Genomic DNA, 15,787 nt, shown 5'->3' with positions numbered 1-15,787 from the left:
ACCTGAGGGACGTAGCTCAACCTTGAGGAGGGCGGCGGGAGGCGGCAACTGCCCACGTCGCGGCAGTGAGCAAGGGACGAAGGCAACCTCACCGGCTTTGTGAGAGAGAACGGCGGGGACCCCTGATCGGGACGTGCCGACAGTGGGTTTTCGCCGTCGGCGACGGCCACCGCATCTACACTAAGCATCCACCCCTTCCCCAAGCGGACGTGATCCGCCGGGATGTTAGAGATGTGGCCACAGTCGTTTTGTGCGAGAGAGTGTGAAGAGAGCAACCCCAGCAAGCAACCGTGTAGGCTGGCCCGTCCTGACTATGTATATAGTGGAGCGGTTTCCTTTTCTCTCCATATGAACCTATCATATTGCGTACGTGCCACTGAAGAAAAAAAACTTTATTTATAAATGACGCGGCACCTACTACTCGTTCTCCTATAACCTTGCGCTTGGCATCTCCAAAATATTAACCTTGCGATTGGCTCTTCGCCTCTTCGGGAAGTCGAGCAATAATGGTAGTGCAGTATATATCGTTCTGGCTATATGAGACCGAATGAATTGCTGCACGTCCACCACGTGGGCGAGGGTCGAGGGGCGAGGGAGAGTGCTACATACGGAGCAAAATGAGTGAATCTACACTCTAAAATACGTCTATATACATCAGTGTTTGGAGTATGTACTAGTAGTTCATATTGAAATCTACTAAAGGACATATATATTCCAAACAATATGATATAATCTCTATAACCAAGGTAGTAGGGACGAGGAGTAAACGGAGGGAGTAGTAAATTTTTCTCCTCGTCCTGCGAGCCACCGCGCGCATGGGCGAGGGAGCGGGCGTAAGGCGGAGCAAGCTTCACCTCATCCTGCGAGCCACCGCGCCCGTGGGCGGGGGAGACGGCGTACTAAGCAAGCTTCTCCTCGTTCTGCGAGTTGACGGGACACATCAAAAGTACTCCAGTGTATAGAGCCTTGCCTCTAAGGTAGGCCCCACATGGTTTGCCTCTTTTTTTAACATAACACGTCAAGTCGCAATTTGTTTGTTCACCCGTGGTAGACGATCCTCCCTCCACCAAGTGGACAACCAGTACACGTGCCAAATTACCACGTGGGCTGCCTTTTTCGTACAGAAATGAGCTCCACCGTGTACCCGCGCGGGTGTGGTTGGGAAAGAGACGGGAGTACGTGCGCCGTGCATGCACCTCTTCTCTTCGTGCACGTCCCCCACCTACGTGGGTGTGTGTGAGAGATACAAACCGCGTTCGTGAGTGTTTTTTGTTTTGGGGTGGGGGTGGGGTGGGGGTTGATTTCGTGAATTATTTGTGGGAATATGTGTCGATGACATCTCAAACAAAATTTTGCATGCAATGTGTGTGAAATGGAGGCCTATCCATATCATACATAGAGGGTCGGGCAATCCACGAGAAGAGAGGGAGCGGTCATAGCTATCGATAGAGTCGAAGAGAGGATCAAGTGGGTGGGTGCGAGATCGATGAAGAGAGCCATCGAAATTGTGTGTGTGTGCAAGTCAAAGATATAGGGCGACTGGCCTACCGGAACGTTAGAGGGCACATGTCAAGTTTGTGTGTGGCAGGGAGACATGACTAGAGCGCTCGATGTATCGGTGTGTGTGGGGGGGAGGGGGTGGGGGGAGGGGTAGGCAGAGGCCTAACTATAGAGGTAGAACGACTCGTATATGTGTTGAGAAGGAGAGACCCAGCTATGTCTTGAGGGAGATCGGTCGACATCCATACATAACTGAAGGACGGGAAATATGATGGGACAGAGAGAGAGAGGAGAGAGAGAGGGAGGGAGAGGGAGGGAGAGGGGTAGAGTGCTGGATGGGTGATGGAGTTGCTTCTCGAAGATGGTGGGAGAGGCCTACTAGACAAACTGAGGGTGGAACTGCAATGTTATCAATAAGAGTGGGGATGTGTTTCTGTGTGTGCCTGTGCGTGATAGATCTGTCGGGACGCATCCATGGATGATGAAGGGGAACCATGTGTTTGGTAAGCAAACCTAACTAGATCGGTAGATCAATTGTTGTTTGTCGGAGGAAGGGAGAGACACAACTAATGAGGTAGATCGATTGACGTGTGGGTAAAAACGAGTTATAAGGACCTAGCTAGCTATATGTATAGCGAGAGATCGGTCGGTGTACGTCCATTTGTTAGAGGCAAATAAGGCCCAGCGAGACGGATAGACAGAGAGAATGGAGCTAGGAGGTGGTGCGAGAGGCCCAACTACTAGCTAGATAGGGGGAGTGTGCGGTTGTGAGATCGATGAAAAGAGGGGCGAGAGTTTACACGTGTGTCTGACCGTATGAGAGACACGAGGCAAGGACACATAAAGGAGGAGATTGAAGGTGTGTGTGTATGTTGTAGGCAGGCATCGCTGGAGAGGTTTATCGATCGGTGTGTGTCGGAAAGGAGTTGTGGAGACTCTGGGAGAACGACCTAAAGAAAAAAATGAATGTGCCCGGTGGATAGAATGCCGAGGGAGGGGGAGGGCGAGGAGGGCGTGTGCATGCACGAGAGAAAGTTAGTGGTAGCTACAAAGGTTAGAGGATTGTGTGGGTGTAAGAGACTAACAAAGATCATAATTTGATATGAAAGCGGATTCATATATTTGAATAGGAGATCATAGTGTTTTAAACATTGCATGCATGAATATAGCGGTGATACACGTGCTGTGCACATGTTATACCATAATGTGATAATGCATGGCGTTTGCAACTCACAGCTAAATGCCGAACAATCTAAACCATACTATACATCAAACAATCTCACATTTTATTTGAATTTGTGATAATGTGTGGCGTTTGCAGCTTACAACTAAATATCGAACAATCTAAACAATACTATATATCGAACATTCTCACATTTTATTTGAATTTGTGGTAATGTGTGGTGTTTGCAACTCACATCTAAATACTTGTAGGCGTAGGGGGCGGGGCACCATACATAATGTGATAAACACATTATACATATGAGACATGGTTTAGATTATGAAGATCTAGCTAGAGCTAGAAATGTAATGTGATTTGAAATCAAAATAAAGTGGATTCAAAAAATCTAGTTCGAGTTCATATAGTACACATAGTTCATATGTAACTCGAGACTAATCATGTGGTGTGCTGTGAAGATAATACACAAACGATGGTTTAACTTGACAATAATGATGATTGTAGATCTTATTAAAACAGAGAAACGAATTCAAATGCTTTGACTTCACAACAATCATTACTGTAGATCTTATTCAAATAGAGAAACGAATTCAAATTTAGTTCATATTGAAGCGGTAGTATATACGTTTGGAATGCACTAAAACGTTCATTTGAGTAGTAGGTTGCATGCATTATACACGTAGCGAAATATTTTAATTGAACATAACATGAATTCAAAGTTTTGAATGACATTTGTAGTGCGCATTGATTTGGTACAGTACACGTTAGGCTTGTCCGGAAATTTCAACCCGCGCCTTGTTAGCCCGAAATATTTAAGATATATCTTTGTCTCGTTGTGCTCCGACAACTCCCTCCATCTCAACCCGCGCCTTGCTATTCCGAAATTACAACGCGCGCGAAAACTCCCACCTCCTGTGAAATCCCGACACGCGAAATGCCCGTGGTACCCCTGAACCGAAAGAACCGCCTCAAATCGGTGGGGGTACTTTCGTAACTTACCCCACATTTCGGACAAGCGCGTCTCTAAGCCATGGTTCCCCACTGCCATCCCATCCGCCCACCCATTCGTACACCGAGGCCGCGAAAACCCGCGACGAAACCCCACACCCTGCTCCGTCCGCCACCCAGCCGGAGCCTCTTCCCCGACGACGTCGTCCACAGCAACACCTCGACGTCCCTCATCCACCGTACCGGATGAGGATCCGTCGTCGATCTCATCGTCCCGCCGGTTCAGCCACCCCGTCCTCCACCTCCAAGGAGCTGCCCCGACGTTCCCCTCGTCTTTCGCGCCACCTCCATTCCCACACCGCCGTCTTCACCTGCACCACCGGAAGAGCATCATCATCACCGTTTCCTCGGATGAAGCTGCGGCCTAATCGGCGCCACCAAAGAGGTTGTACACTAATCGCCGCATTTTCTTCTTGATTCGATCTCACGGTGCTGCCGGCGCTCGGTCCCGAGCCGACACGGCGCGGCTCCATCCACGGCGGCGTCGCCGGCCACTTCCTCCACGGCGTCGCTCCCTCGGCGGCGACGTCCACATCAGTAGGAGCTGCTGCTGCTTTAGCTCTCGCTCGCGCTGCTGCTCTGCTCTTGCTCTCGGTCCCCTGCCTGGTCTGCTCTTGCTATTGCTCTTGCTCGCGCTGCTGCTCTCGCTCTTGCTCTTGCTTGCGATGCTGCTCCGATTTAGCTACACTTCAGTCGACTGAATCGACTTTTGGGTCAGTCGATTTTCAGGGGGTGGGGGGGCTCGCCGGGGTGAAGGAAGAACCAGCCGCAGCGGGGAGGGGGGCTCGCCGGAGAGGTACCCCACTATCTATCTTAGGGTTCAGGATGGGGGCGGTGGTCGCCGGCGGTGGCGGGGCGTTGGCGGGGCGGTGGCGTGGGGATCGCCGGAGAAAAAGCTCGGCACGGGGGGGCCTAGAGGGATGGCCGGGGCGGCGGCGGACCGGCGGTGGGGAGTGTTTTCGGGGCGGGCGGGGCGGCGCACCGCCGGCCGCGGGCGGCGGGGGGCTGCTGTTTGGCCGGTGGTGGCTGGCGGCTCAGGGGGGTGGAGGTTGAAGATGAACCGCAGGCCCTTGATTTCGTATCCAACGGCTGCAAAATCGACTGACCAGAGATGAAAAAGTCAGTCGACCGACGTGTAGCCTCACCTTGCTAGTGCGTTCAGTTTCGACAGCAAAATTCAGTTTCGACAGTTAAGTTCAGTTTCGACAGTTAAGTTCAGAGATGAGCGGCTGATGTATTTTACATCTAGCACTTTGTGGTTATGTATTTTACGTCATGTATTGGAGATGCTATTAGAATTCCACTCAGGTTAACGTTGTTCGTTGTCTCTCTTGTCCTGCTTCAGCCTCGGCGTCGTACAACTCACCGGAGCTGCTCCAACGACGAAACCCTCCATCACAGCGGAGCAGTACCTCGGGCTCCATCTCCAGACGCCTAAGATCTTCTTCCCCTCCTCCGACAGCAAAGTCAGCCGGAGCATCCTCACCGGCCAACCCAATCACGCTGAGATCGACATGGCTTCGCCAAAGAGGTTGTACACTTGTTGCATCTCTTTTTTACTCTACATGTTATATATATTGTCCACTGAGCACACGGATTTGTTCCTTTAGTGTCTCCTTGAAAGAAAAAACGTAGGAATTTTAATTTTCACTTGTCCTCCTTTTCAAATTCCTATTCATGAAGCACAAGACTAAGAGATAGTAGCATAATAGCATTATAACCGTACATTTTCTTGTGGTTTGACTTAATCTCACCATGCTTCTTTGCATCCTGTGATCTTCCAATTGTTGTGAATCAAACACCCAGATTGGCAGAAATCCTGTGTTTTTAAATTCTCTGTTTTGCACGTGCATTCCTATCCTATTCCTGTCTATTTCCTATCCCTGCATTGTTGGAATCCTCCAATTCAAACGAGCCCTTACAGAATTACTTCTCTTACAGATAGTTGTCAAAGAAAACCTTGCGTGGTTTGTCCCGCTCCTGCTGCGCCGTCGTCCACCCCAGCTCAGCTGCTCCAACGACAGAAGGGTCCAGCACAGCAGGGATCCGGCCTCCAGACTGTCTTTCGCCGCCTCAGATCTTCTTCCCCGCCGCTGGCAGCCATGAAAACTGCATTACCATCATCAACCGAGCAGATGACCTCGAGGACTACACGGGTCCGCAAGAGAGGTCGCACTCTTTCGTGTCTGCTTACGTTATGCATCGCTTAATATTACATGCTACTTTATCGTCCTGTTCACCGATTAGACTCTGAGTCAGCTCCAAACTAATGGTCAAACTTGAGTTTTTAAATGGTTGTGGGGTACATATCGGGGCCGCTATCAATAGTATCTATCTACTATCTGGTTAATCTCCGGTGTCTACTATGAGTTTCATGTTGGGTGGGAAACAAACAGTAAAGAAGCCATTATCTGTATTTTTTAACTGAAGCCATTATCTGCCTGCTATTATTGGTTTTGGGTCTATCCACAGGTTGCTACCATCACTCTGGATTTCTGCATGCACTCCTTACATAATCTCACTATGTTTTATTCCTATGCATGACAGTTATTGTAAACAATGGAACTGAACATGTAGAGCAAAAGAGACGAGCCTTGCGTGGCAATAAAATTTCATGCAGACGTCGCTCCATGGTAGGCGCAAAGGCAGCCCCCCTCCACGCATTTCGGATTGTAATCGAGAGGAAGATATCTGTTCTGAGGGGGATTCAGAAGGAGAAGACAACTCCTATTTACCCCCTGAGGTCTTCGCTCTAACTTGGCATGCTGATGTTGGTTATATCATGCATATGGTGTCTTGCATTGCTTACTTTATACATCAAATATGTCATCTGCTTAGTTTAGACATCCTTTGTGCGAATGCCATCTGTTTAGTTTATTCATCGTTTATGTGAATTATGCAACGCCATCTTGTTTAGCCAGGCATCATATATGTGAATTTTGCAATGCCATCCTGCTTAGCCAGTCATCTTATATGTAAATTATATCAGGCCATCCTTTTTTTCGTTACATATTACATTTGTCAACAATGTTAGTACATTCAACTGCTCTTCGTGTGCATCAGCCATTTGACACGGTGATGGCAAATTCTGGAGTGAAAACAAGGTCTTCAGAGCAGACTATGCTATCTGACGAAGCGCATATCTCGCTGGTTACGGATAGCTCCTCAGAGGAGGATTCAGAGACAGATGACCAGTCCTATTCCCCCCCCCCCGAGGTGTATGCTCTAACTTGGCAGGGTTATGTTGCTCATATCGTGCGTATGGTGTCTCGCATTGCTATGTCATTTGATTAGTTTAGACATGCTTTGTGTGAATGCCACCTGTTCAGTGTCTAATTACCATATATGTGAATTATGCATTGCCATCTTGTTGCAAGACATTATATATGTGAATTATACAATGCTATCTTGTTGCAAAGGCATTATATATGTGAATTATGCAATGCCATGCTGTTTAGCCAATCATCATGTATGTGAATTATATCATGCTATCATTTTTTTGTATTACGTGTTCCATTTGTCGACAACGTTTGTATATTCAACTACTCTTCCTGTGCATCAGCCATTTGAAGCGGTGATGGAAGTATCTGGAGTGAAAACAAGGTATTCAGAGCAGACAATGCTACCTGCTGAAGCAGACATCTTGCTGGTTACAGAGAGCTCCTCAGAGGAGGATTCAGAGACTGATGACCAGTCCTATTTCCCCCCTGAGGTCTATGCTCAAACTTGGCAGGGTTATATTACCCATGTCATGCATGTTGTCTTGCATTGCTTAGTTTTTACATCATATATGGATTGCCATCTGCTTACTTGCTTACTATATAAATCATATATTTGAATTATATCATGCCATCATGTTTACATAGTACATACACATCATCTATCTGAATTATGGCATGGCAACCCATTTAATAAAGACATCATATAGTTATATCATCTCATCCTGTTTAGTGTTTACAGTCATCATATTTTGAATTATGGCATTCTATCCGTGAATGTATGTGAATTATGGCATGCCAACCTATTTAATAAACACATTATATAGTTATGTCATGTCATCCTGTTTACATAGTCTCATATTTTGAACTATGTCTTTCCATCTTTTTTAGTTAGCCATCATAATGTGAAATTGTGTCATGCTATCCTGTTTAGTTAGCCATCATATATGTGAAATTGTGTCATGCTATCCTGTTTGGTTAGACAACATAAATATGAATTATTTCATGCCCTCTTTTATTCCCCACTATCCATTGCACCTGTCTATCATACAATGTCTATACTTTCAATTACTTTTCTTGTTTATCAGCCATTTGAATTGGAGAGCGTGATGGCAGTATCTAAGGGAGTAACAACACGGTCTTCAGAAAAGATAGTGCTACCAGTTGATGCAGATAGAACCACGGTTGTACTTGCCCAAGGACCAGATCCACCACACATAACCCAGACTCTCGCAGATTGTACCCCTACCCAGTTGGACAGAGAACCAGCTACACCCCTTCTAACCCCAACCCCGGCAGATAGTAACCCAGTTCCAGTTGACACAGCACCGTCTCCACCACAGAGCACCCAAACACGAGCAGTTAGTAAGGGAACTGCAGTGCCCAAAGCACGAGGACCACCACTCCGAATCCCAACTCAACGCTTAAAGGAGAAGAAGATTTGTTCTCAGGTCAGGTTCTGTAGCTATGGTTCATACTCCTTTGCTCTTGCATTACTGTATTTACTCATACCAACTATTTTCAAATTTGAAGGATGGAATTGAAACTCCAATGGCGCAACAGGTATGTTTTAAACCTGTTTCTTTAACTGGTTTGCTGTTGTAACCTGCTCTATGTTGATTTCAGTTTCAATTGAATAAACAGTTATGTTCTCATGTCATGCACATTACAAGTGTTGTTATTGCTCTATAGTTACCCACACTTATATTCTGTCTATTCTGCTTTGTCTTGAACAAATATTATTTGAACTGTGTCTCTATCTTGATTTGGCAACAAAAACTAGAATGATATAGACCATAAAGTGACCATGGTACATAGATATATGTTTGTTTCATGCTGTTATCCTGTCCACTTTACTACTGAACTCATTTACCAAAATGAGTTTCATATACAACATGGTAAACATGTGATGTGTCTGCTTGTTTCTCTTTTAGAATGCGGACAAAATATTGGAGAACAGTACCGCGTTATCCAATGGTAAAGGAAGTAATGCAGATAAGGTTCAAGATAGTGAGACATCCCTGTTGGTCTCCAAGAAAGCTGATAAAAACTATCTTGACGACAGTGAGGGAACCCAAAAGTCCTGTCTTGATGTAGTGTTCGAGTTACTGGCCACTACTGCTGGCACAAGCTCTTCGAACTCGCTGCCTGAATCAGTTCGTCTTCTTGAGTCTCAACTTCAAGTTGAAAGACATCGATCAGATGTGCTGCGACAGGAAGCTGAAGGACTGAGGAAGTCCCTGCAGAATTCAGATGCATATTTTCTGGTGCAACAGCAAGCGCTGGAGGATTTAAGCGCCAAACAAGAGAAAGTTAATAAGCTTGCTAAGCATCTTGCCAGCATTATGGGTACCCAGGATATTGTTTCTTGAGATCTTCTGAAGTGGTTTCAGTTCTGGATTTGTTTTGCTGCGGCGTTTATTTGCGCTGGTCGCCAACTTTGACAACCAGTGTATATGATATGCTGCTTTGTTCCCTATATTTGCACTGGTGGCGAACTTTGATGCCCAGTGGATGTAATATGTGTAATAGCCGTGATAGCCTAGCGTTAGTTGCTTGCTTATTTATTTCCTTGTTGTCTTGTTTATTTGTTTGCTTGTAGTCATTGCAGTTCTTTTTCCGCGGTTAGCTAGTGGCTGCAATAACCTATTTTTTAAAACTAGGCCACAATAACCATGGGCTAATATTTACTGTAGTGACACTGGGCCTCCTACTGGCCGTAGAAACAGTGGGCCTTCTACGGGCCGTAGAAACAATGGGCCTTCTACGGGCCGTAGAAACAATGGGCCTTCTGCGGGCCGTATCATCAATGGGCCTTATACGGGCCGTATGATCGATTGGCCAAACATGGGCCAAACAGACCGCATTATGGCCGTAAACGGGCTAGAGTTGGAATCGTCCGTTCATGGGCCGACCATAACGGGCCATCGTTAATAGGCCGTATTTGGTGATGCTATGAAAATGGCCCAACAGACTAACGGTCCACAAACGGGCCGACTGTAACGACGGGCTGAATTTGGCCCACAAGCAGAAAATGACAGTAACGGGCCGTAAGTAACCGAATGCTGCAAATGAGCCCAAGAATAAATGGGCCCTCAGAAGGCCGAAAGTTAACTTGGGCTGGAAACGGCCCAACGGAATAACGGGCCGTTAATGGGTATAAAGTGATACACTGTTCATTACGGGCCAGTTTCACCACGGGCCGTTAATGGGTGTAAAGTAATACACTGTTCATTACGGGCCAGTTTCAGCACGGGCCGCTAATGGGCCAAGAGTTACAAAGGGCCTCATATGGGCCGAAAGACGTCATGGGCTATACATGGGCCAGAAGTGAAAACGGGCTGGAATCATATTGGATGGCCCAGATGACGCTACTGGGCCTAATTCGGATAGGGCGTAACGGGCCTTGGGTTAGCGGGCTGTAAATGGGCTATATGCGAACAGGCCGTTAACAGGCTTTCCATGGGCCGGCCCGCCAGCTTTTGACCAAGTCAAACGGGCCGGCCTTTTCACAGGAATGGGCCACTGTTGGGCCGTGCCACGTGTCGACGTATCATAGGCGCCTTCTGTCCAGTGAGTGGATGACATCTGTCCCAACGATGAGCCGACACGTGTTTCCTCTAGCCAATGATGATTTTACACGTGGAAAATCCCCATTGGTCGGGGCTGTTAACGGGTTATCGGATCCAAAACCCGACCCGATAGCTTAACGGCGTTCCGTTACGGTGGATGCCACGTGTCGGTCACCCTTGACGAAAGCACTTCCGTGACGCCCGATTTATCGTCATGGAAGTGAACACTTCCGTGATGATAATTTTGGTAATGTCATGGAACACTTCTACGACAGCACAGGTATGACTATCTTGATTCTGTCATAAATTTGTCATGGATGTACATGCATGAAAAAAAAACACGACCTACTGTGACAAACACGTATCATCACGGAAGTGTAATTTTTTTCTAGTGATACATGGATCCCATCTCAGATTTCATGGCCTTAAACCATTTTGCGGAATCTGGGCTCATCATCGCTTCCTCATAGTTCGTAGGTTCGTCATGGTCAAGTAACATGACCTCCAGAACAGGATTACCGTACCACTCTGGTGCGGATCTTACTCTGGTTTACCTACGAGGTTCAGTACTAACTTGATTCGAAGTTACATGATCATCATCATTAGCTTCCTCACTAATTGGTGTAGTAGTCACAGGAACAGATTTCTGTGATGAACTACTTTCCAATAAGGGAGCAGGTACAGTTACCTCATCAAGTTCTACTTTCCTCCCACTCACTTCTTTCGAGAGAAACTCCTTCTCTAGAAAGGATCCATTCTTAGCAACGAATGTCTTGCCTTCGGATATGTGATAGAAGGTGTACCCAACAGTCTCCTTTGGGTATCCTATGAAGACACATTTCTCCGATTTGGGTTTGAGCTTATCAGGTTGAAGCTTTTTCACATAAGCATCGCAGCCCCAAACTTTAAGAAATGACAACTTTGGTTTCTTGCCAAACCACAGTTCATAAGGCGTCGTCTCAACGGATTTTGATGGTGCCCTATTTAACGTGAATGCGGACGTCTCTAAAGCATAACCCCAAAACGATAGCGGTAAATCATTAAGAGACATCATAGATCGCACCATATCTAGTAGAGTACGATTACGACGTTCGGACACACCATTACGCTGTGGTGTTCCGGGTGGCGTGAGTTGCGAAACTATTCCGCATTGTTTCAAATGAAGACCAAACTCATAACTCAAATATTCTCCTCCACGATCAGATCGTAGAAACTTTATTTTCTTATTACGATGATTTTCAACTTCACTCTGGAATTCTTTGAACTTTTCAAATGTTTCAGACTTGTGTTTCATTAAGTAGATATACCCATATCTGCTTAAATCATCTGTGAAGGTGAGAAAATAACGATACCCGCCGCGAGCCTCAACACTCATCGGATCGCATACATCAGTATGTATTATTTCCAATAGGTCTGTTGCTCGCTCCATTGTTCCGGAGAACGGAGTCTTAGTCATCTTGCCCATAAGGCATGGTTCGCAAGCATCAAGTGATTCCAAAAGCCCATCAGCATGGAGTTTCTTCATGCGCTTTACACCAATATGACTTAAACGGCGGTGCCACAAATAAGTTGCACTATCATAATTAACTTTGCATCTTTTGGTTTCAATATTATGAATATGTGTATCACTATGATCGAGATCCAACGAACCATTTTCATTGGGTGTGTAACCATATAAGGTTTTATTCATGTAAACAGAACAACAATTATTCTCTATCTTAAATGAATAACCGTTTTGCAATAAACATGATCAAATCATATTCATGCTCAACGCAAACACCAAATAACACTTATTTAGGTTCAACACTAATCCCGAAAGTATAGGGAGTGTGCGACGATGATCATATCAATCTTGGAACCACTTCCAACACACATCGTCACCTCGCCCTTAACTAGTTTCTGTTCATTCTGCAATTCCCGTTTCGAGTTACTACTCTTAGCAACTGAACCGGTATCAAATACCGAGGGGTTGCTACGAACACTAGTAAAATACACATCAATAATGTATATCAAATATAGCTTGTTCACTTTGCCATCCTTCTTATCCGCCACATACTTGGGGTGGTTCCGCTTCTAGTGACCAGTCCCTTTGCAGTAGAAGCACTTAGTCTCAGACTTAGGTCCAGACTTGGGCTTCTTCACTTGAGCAGCAACTTGCTTGCCGTTCTTCTTGAAGTTCCCCTTCTTCTCTTTGCCCTTTTCTTGAAACTAGTGGTCTTGTTAACCATCAACACTTGATGCTTTTCTTGATTTCTACCTTCGTCGATTTCAGCATCACGAAGAGCTTGGGAATTACTTTCGTCATCCGTTGCATATTATAGTTCATCACGAAGTTCTACTAACTTGGTGATGGTGACTAGAGAATTCTGTCAATCACTATTTTATCTGGAAGATTAACTCCCACTTGATTCAAGCGATTGTAGTACCAAGACAATCTGCGCACATGCTCACTGCTTGAGCTATTCTCCTCCATCTTTTAGCTATAGAACTTGTTGGAGACTTCATATCTCTCATCTTGGGTATTTGCTTGAAATATTAACTTCAACTCCTGGAACATCTCATATGGTCCATGACGTTCAAAACGTCTTTGAAGTCCCGATTCTAAGCCGTTAAGCATGGTGCACTAAACTATCAAGTAGTCATCATATTGAGCTAGCCAAACGTTCATAACGTGTGCATCTGCTCCTGCAATAGGTCTGTCACCTAGCGGTGCATCAAGGACATAATTCTTCTGTGCAGCAATGAGGATAAACCTCAGATCACGGATCCAATCCGCATCATTGCTACTAACATCTTTCAACTTAGTTTTCTCTAGCAACATATATAAAACATAGGGAAGCAACAACGCGAGCTATTGATCTACAACATAGATATGCTAATACTACCAAGACTAAGTTCATGATAAATTAAAGTTCAATTAATCATATTACTTAAGAACTCCCACTTAGATAGACATCCCTCTAATCCTCTAAGTGATCACGTGATCCAAATCAACTAAACCATGTTCGATCATCACGTGAGATGGAGTAGTTTCAATGGTGAACATCACTATGTTGATCATATCTACTATATGATTCACGCTCGACCTTTTGGTCTCAGTGTTCCGAGGCCATATATGTTATATGCTAGGCTCGTCAAGTTTAACCTGAGTATTCCGCGTGTGCAACTGTTTTGCACCCGTTGTATTTGAACGTAGAGCCTATCACACCCGATCATCACGTGGTGTCTCAGCACGAAGAACTTTCGCAACGGTGCATACTCAGGGAGAACACTTATACTTTGATAATTTAGTGAGGGATCATCTTATAATGCTACCGTCAATCAAAGCAAGATAAGATGCATAAAAGATAAACATCACATGCAATCAATATAAGTGATATGATATGGCCATCATCATCTTGTGCTTGTGATCTCCATCTCCGAAGCACCGTCATGATCACCATCGTCACCGGCGCGACACCTTGATCTCCATCGTAGCATCGTTGTCGTCTCGCCAATCTTATGCTTCTACGACTATCGCTACCGCTTAGTGATAAAGTAAAGCATTACAGGGCGATTGCATTGCATACAATAAAGCGACAACCATATGGCTCCTGCCAGTTGCCGATAACTCGGTTACAAAACATGATCATCTAATACAATAAAATTTAGCATCATGTCTTGACCATATCACATCACAACATGCCCTGCAAAAACAAGTTAGACGTCCTCTACTTTGTTGTTGCAAGTTTTACGTGGCTGCTACGGGCTTAGCAAGAACCGTTCTTACCTACGCATCAAAACCACAACGATAGTTTGTCAAGTTGGTGATGTTTTAACCTTCGCAAGGACCGGACGTAGCCACACTCGGTTCAACTAAAGTGAGAGAGACAGACACCCGCCAGTCACCTTTAAGCAACGAGTGCTCGCAACGGTGAAACCAGTCTCGCGTAAGCGTACGCGTAATGTTGGTCCGGGCCGCTTCATCTCACAATACCGCTGAACCAAAATATGACATGCTGGTAAGCAGTATGACTTATATCGCCCACAACTCACTTGTGTTCTACTCGTGCATATAACATCAACGCATAAAACCAGGCTCGGATGCCACTGATGGGGAACGTAGTAATTTCAAAAAAATTCCTACGCACACGCAAGATCATGGTGATGCATAGCAACGAGAGGGGAGAGTGTTGTCCACGTACCCTCGTAGACCGAAAGCGGAAGCGTTAACACAACGCGGTTGATGTAGTCGTACGTCTTCACGATCCGACCGATCAAGTACCGAACGCATGGCACCTCCGAGTTCAGCACACGTTCAGCTCGATGACGTCCCTCGAACTCCGATCCAGCCGAGTGTTGAGGGAGAGTTTCGTCAGCACGACGGCGTGGTGACGATGATGATGTTCTACCCACGCAGGGCTTCGCCTAAGCACCGCTACGATATTATCGAGGTGTAATATGGTGGAGGGGGGCACCGCACACGGCTAAGAGATCAATGATCAAGTGTTGTGTCTCTGGGGTGCCCCCCTGCCCCCGTATATAAAGGAGCAAGGGGGAGGCCGCCGGCCAAGGAGGAGGGCGCGCCAAGGGGGGAGTCCTACTCCCACCGGGAGTAGGACTCCTCCTTTCCTTGTTGGAATAGGAGAAGGGAAGGGAGAAGGAGAAAGAAGGAAGGGGGCGCCCCCCTCCCTAGTCCAATTCGGACTAGTCCATGAGGAGGGGTGCGGCCACCCTTTGGGGCCTTTCTCTCCTTTCCCTATGGCCCATTAAGGCCCAATACGAATTCCCGTAACTCTCCGGTACTTTGAAAAATACCCAAATCACTCTTAACCTTTCCGAAGTCCGAATATAGTCGTCCAATATATCGATCTTTACGTCTCGGCCATTTCATGACTCCTCGTCATGTCCCCGATCTCATCTAGGACTCCGAACTCCTTCGGTACATCAAAACACATAAACTCATAATATAACCGTCATCGTAACGTTAAGCGTGCGGACCCTACGGGTTCGAGAACTATGTAAACATGACCGAGACACCTCTCCGGTCAATAACCAATAGCGGAACCTGGATGCTCATATTGGCTCCCACATATTCTACGAAGATCTTTATCGGTCAGACCGCATAACAACATACGTTGTTCCCTTTGTCATCGGTATGTTACTTGTCCGAGATTCGATCGTCGGTATCTCGATACCTAGTTCAATCTCATTACCGGCAAGTCTCTTTACTCGTTCCGTAATACATCATCCCGCAACTAACTCATTAGTTACAATGCTTGCAAGGCTTATAGTGATGTGTATTACTGAGTGGGCCCAGAGATACCTCT

Source organism: Triticum aestivum, chromosome 1D (assembly GCF_018294505.1).
Source record: "Triticum aestivum cultivar Chinese Spring chromosome 1D, IWGSC CS RefSeq v2.1, whole genome shotgun sequence".
NCBI classification, from domain to species: domain Eukaryota; kingdom Viridiplantae; phylum Streptophyta; class Magnoliopsida; order Poales; family Poaceae; genus Triticum; species Triticum aestivum.
Note: the sequence above shows the minus strand (reverse complement) of the source record.